We start from the raw sequence: 5,762 nt of genomic DNA, 5'->3' as shown, positions 1-5,762 counted from the left end.
ATTCCTGCTCAACAACCTCTTTCCCACGTCTGTTATAACCCAAGGCAGCGAGCAGAGACTCCGTGTGCAATGTCCTGGAGCACCATTCCTTTATGATAACCATTTTATCTATTCTGCCTCTTCTCCATCTTCTGTCTGTGGTTTACTCCGCATGGTTTTCCGTGGCCTCCTGTAGCCCGTTCCCCGACTGTAGCGCAGGCCAAGTGCCAGAGGGGGAGGAATGATGGGATCAAAAGCTCAGTCTGGATTTCCAAAGCCACTCTTGCATCTACAGTACGTGTGAGCGTCTGAATAATTCATTGCTTAGGATATTATAACACAGTTTTTGTAGGTCACGGTTTTCAGCGACAGACGTTTAGCATACACCAACTGTTTTAAATTGCTACATAGAGTGAAATTTAATCCAAATCTGTGAATTATTTGGAAAAGCTAAAAATAAACTTTGAAAAATCCCCAGTGGGTGTTACGCATGCTCTGGGAAGTGCAGAGAACGATTTCACACACTGTATAATAAAGAAATAGTGCATCACCTATGAATGCTGAAGATGTTTCGGACACGTCCAGGGGGACGACATTGCATGGAATGACGAGGGCTGAAAGATCATGTTTCAATCTACTAAATAGTAAAAGAAGCCAGAAGGGATAAAGCCACCTGAGCACGATCGTGTTCCACTCTTTCAGTGACATGGAGTTGGACCATATTGCCTGTCTTTGCCGCCTCCTTCTAGAAGGCTGAGTGGGGAGGGAAAGCTTAAAGCTAGACCCAAAATCTCTCTCTGCTCAGAAAGGAGGGTGCAAGGGTCCACGTCAGGGGGACTGTCTCTACCAAATGCAGCCACTGACCATAGAGCATCCTTGGAGTCGCACTGCAAAAGGGTCCAAGCACTCTGCTATGTACTTCAGGACAAGCAGATGGAAAAATACTCTGTGGAGTGCCGTCCCATCCCGCGCCTCCCTTGCTGGCCAGCTGCACCCACAGCTGGAGGACGTTTGTCTCCATCAGCCCTCGGGGGAGCACCGCTGCCTTCCCCCCTGCAGCAGCACAGCTCCTCCCCGCTGACGGGGCAGGACGCTGCTCTAGCAACAGTCCTGCCAAGCTCCAAAAATGCATTTTATTTAATAGAAAGAGTTTCTGAAACAAATTAAGCGGGCCCTGCAAAATCCCATTGACTTTTAAATGTATTTATTTTGAATTCTTCAAATCAGCAATAGTTAAAAGAGACTTGAAACGGGAGCAGCAGTTTGTTTTCCCACGCGTGACATCGACAGCTGGAGGAGGAACAGGACAGACCTTGTTTGACTGCTTTGTATAGCAAGTATAAAAACTCAGCGCAAGATCTCACAGACATTGCACGCATTAATATAAATGCATTTTTATACTGTTTTAATTTGAGCTGTCAGTCATAAAATACCTGCTGCGATTATGGCTGCTTTTTATTCACATCTTTGAAGAAATATTCTCCGACAGACACATTTTCACGGTTGCCCCGTACAGCACAAAGCGTAAGCCGGAAGACCAGCCGAGGGCCGCAGCCGGCAGGCGGGGGGGAGCAGGCAGGCGGGGGCTGGGGGTTAAACACGCAGGATCAATAATTCCAACACCTTTCTCGGTGGGATCTGAGCAAGGGAAAAGGTACCGCTACCTGACCACCAGCCTAATTCAAAGCAAGCTCACCTCTTCAGTGAGCTTGCACTCGATACAACTGTGATCCATGCCCAAGCACTTTAATAAAAGCAAAAAATCCAGCACACGCTTTCAATAGCATGGCAATTTACCCTCCCACGCTGCTGCATTTTAAATAAAGCTCTTTCTCCAGATCGACCACCTCATTACACAATGATACTAATCAAGTCCACTTCATCTGTGTACTTTTTATATTTCTTTCTTGAACTGTAATGATGCGGCAAGTAATGAAAGGCAAACATGTAAGGGGTATGATGGGCAAGAGAATCAGTCACTTTTGGCTAAGGCTGTCTCTGCCGATCAAAACTTTGCAACTACTCGTCCTTTGAAGGAACCGCGCTTCACTGGATGGTGACAACATGAATCTAAAAATACACTGAAAGGCACAAAGGAAAGGGTCACACCTATTTTGTGTGACACTAGAAGGACACGGAGCTGTTGGAGCGGGGCCAGAGGAGGCCCCGGAGATGCTGGGAGGGCTGGAGCCCCTCTGCTGGGAGGACAGGCTGGGAGAGTTGGGGGGGTTCAGCCTGGAGAAGAGAAGGCCAAAAAGGGGAGACCTCAGAGCCCCTTCCAGTGCCTAAAGGGGCTCCAGGAGAGCTGGGGAGGGACTTTGTACAAGGGCATGTAGTGATAGGACGAGGGGGAATGGCTTCAAACTGGAAGAGGAGAGATTTAGATTAGATATTAAGAAGAAATTTTTCACTTTGAGAGTGGTGAGGCACTGGAACAGGTTGCCCAGATGGTCTTTAAGGTCCCTTCCAACCCAAACCATTCTATGATTCTATATACTTTGTAAAAACTAAAACCCCTGTAATGGTTACTTCTGCAGATTTTCAGTGTGTACATCTGCCAACAAATTCTAAAACACATGAATATATGTAAGATTTAAATGTATGAGATCAGAGCAGCACTTTTATCCTTTGTCTCTTTGTCAAAATCTTCTTATATTCTTAGCACAAATATTTTGGCATATTCAATAATGGCTGCACATAGCTGCATTCCTTGCAGGTAAATACAACATCAAGTAGTTTACACAAAAGATTGAGATTGCTTATAAAAACATAGGAGTTACTTCTAAAATCAGATATAAAAGAATCCATATTTTCTCTGAAGCCAATAAAAATGCTTAAATAACTTCTCCCCTGCAGTGTTAGCAAAAAAACCCAACAACTGTGCTGTACAAATATCAGAGAGCCCACATAATTGACTATATAAACTAAAAATTGGTGATTTTTATCAGCTATAATTTCAACAGTGAGATTAGTGGGGGGAAAAAAAAAAAGATACTGGACTTCATTAATGTCTTTAATTGCAATTTTGTCTTTTACCTGCACCTCTATAGCACAGCTAGAAGTACAGACAAAAACATACCCAAAAGATCAGAAAATATCCTCTGGGTTCAAAACATTGTCTGTTTTTCCAGAAGATAGTCATATTTTGCAGGTAAACATACATCCCCTTTTCTTTTTTCTTATACATTATGCCCACTATGTCTAAGGCTTCAGCTATAGATATGAAACACATAGGAAACAGCAAACTATTCTCTTTTAAGACCTGAACTATCATTCTGTATAGTGTTATTTAAGACACCAAATTCCATCAGTAGGCTCTGGGTGCATCCCCAAGGAAGCATCAAAATATGTCATTGAGTGACCACACTGGGTACCATAAAAACGAGCGCAGCCACCACGCCGTTCAGAGCCGCCACAGCACAAATGATATGGAAAGAACAGCCTGTCCCTGCAGAAGGGTATCAGAATGCTAATTAATACAGCAAAATTTATTAAAGTCGGTGAACTCCAAGGCTTTACCCATGGCAGACTCCTTCCTTTAGTCTCTAGAAGACAGTACTGTTTTAACAGGTAAAAGCCATGAGCAAGCAAACAAACTTAAGATTACACTCTCTGTAGTTTTAGAGCTTCCTATAACCATACGTGACGTGAGATGCTCTTCTTATATAGCTATATGTATATCAGAGTATATAAATATATATGTATGCATAACAGAGGGCAAACTCAGATATTTTCCGGTGGTTGGGCATTCATAACATTTCCCATTTGAGTTTCTTGTTCTGCAATAGGAGCTGAGATCACCCAACAGCTTTCCCTTCGAACTGGGGGAAAACATCGTCTCTTCTGCCACCCCCTCATCTTCGCAAGCTCTACCCTCCCAGTTCTGCCGAAGCTGCCCAGAAGGTCTCCTCTGGGGTGGTGATGGCAACAGAACAGAGAAGAAACAGACAGCAAATGCCCTTGTCTCACACGCCCCATTTTATCAGATATGAAGCTAAAATAACCATCATCTGAAGGCTTTGCGGGATTAGGAGTTCAGAAATCAGAAATCCAGCTGGCTGCAGCCACCAAAGCACCACCGCTGCCCATGGTGCAACCCAGCAGAGGAGCACAAACAATGGACCAAACTGCCACGGCAACACTTCGGAAAGCAAACATCTTGGATTATTGTTTTAAAGCATCCCATAGCAGCAGCAGAAGAGGAAAACAGAGAAAACATTTTTACCCAAATGGAAAAACACTCTCAGATTTCTACAACATGCCCCAAATTTAAGCTCCTCACTGGTGGGTGCTTATGTTTCCATTGGAGCTATTGTGTAGCATAGCAGATTTAAAATAAAATTTGCCAAAAAAGCACAAAAGAAGACAACCTTGCATGAAAACCTGATCAGTACATTGACAAGAACAAACATTGATTAAACTCTCCTTCCACCCTCTTCCAGACAGCTGTAGGATCCATACTGAAACAGCCAATTTGCAATCATTTCAGCCTTCCAACTTAGACACCACATTGCCAAAAGCCATTGGCAGCAATCGTTAGATAACACGGTCAGGATCCAATCTTCCACGCCATCATATGCTGCAACTTCTGACAAATTTTAGATGTTTATTTATAACACATTATCTTTGAGGTCCTGCAGCGTACTTGCCCTCTCCACTCCTCCCCAGTCTGCAGCAGAAACAATAGCTCTGATACGCAATCAGCGCTGCTCGCGCCCGCCGGGGCCCTGACGGCGCTGTACCATGATGACAATAATTCAGAAGTAATCTTTGCAGAAGACGCATTTAATCTACAAACTCTTCACTGTGGGATTCAGGAAGAAGTTCTGGTCGGGAAAACTTTCTGTGTTTAAAAAAAGTGCACTAGCGCAAATGTCGGAGTGCTAAAACCAGAACACAATTAAGGACAAAAACAACAAAAAGCTTATCTCTGACTTTACGAGTGTCTGAGCCCACACATCACTATCGGATCCCTGCTACAGCTGCTGTCAGCTTCCCTCTGATCTAAAAGCTATTTAAATACTCTAAAGTACTAGAAAAAAAAAAAAAAAGATCATTGCCACATTTGCTGTCCACCAGTGATGAAGTAGCTCTATCCTCAACGCCCTCTTCTTGTAGGCAGTATTAGTTAACGCAGCATTAGTTCCCTGTATAGCACTCACCCTGGGAAAGGTGGCTCACCATCCCACTGGGGGACCTCTGCCCTGGGAGAGGCTGGGACCCAGCCGGACAAGGTCCCTGGCAAGCTGATCGTCAAGGACAAACCCACAGCAGAGCTGGCCCTGCTCCAGCGCTGGCCCAGACCCCGCAGCCTCCGGGGACCCCTTCCTGCCTCGGAACTGGATTCAAGGGCATTCAGGAACACAGCTGATCATATGATTGCTTTCCGAAAATATGTAAGAACTCTCTGAAATTGAGATTGTTTAAGAAGTCAGAGGAAAACAATGAAAATGGACAGCATCAGTACAGAACTTTGGCCCAGCTCAATAGACACTGCCAGAGTTAAAATACAATATATTTTGCTTGCATTTTGCATACAAATTAAAAAATTGCATTATATCCAACATCTTTAAACATACTTACAAAAACTGAAAAATTCTTCAAGAACTCTCCCATAGTCATGGCTCACTCCATAAGCATAAGAAAATACTTAACTACATTTCTAAATGATGACAGCAGGCTTTGATTTGCCAGGTTTGCCCATCTGCAGAATCAGCCGGTCACCAGGAAATCCCTCTCCTCCAGACTCACCCCCAAACACTTCTCCAAACCCCCATTTTGGA

Source organism: Charadrius vociferus, unplaced genomic scaffold (assembly GCF_000708025.1).
Source record: "Charadrius vociferus isolate BGI_N301 unplaced genomic scaffold, ASM70802v2 scaffold434, whole genome shotgun sequence".
Lineage (NCBI taxonomy): Eukaryota > Metazoa > Chordata > Aves > Charadriiformes > Charadriidae > Charadrius > Charadrius vociferus.
The sequence above is the reverse complement of the archived record's forward strand: the minus strand, read 5'-3'. Positions refer to the sequence as shown.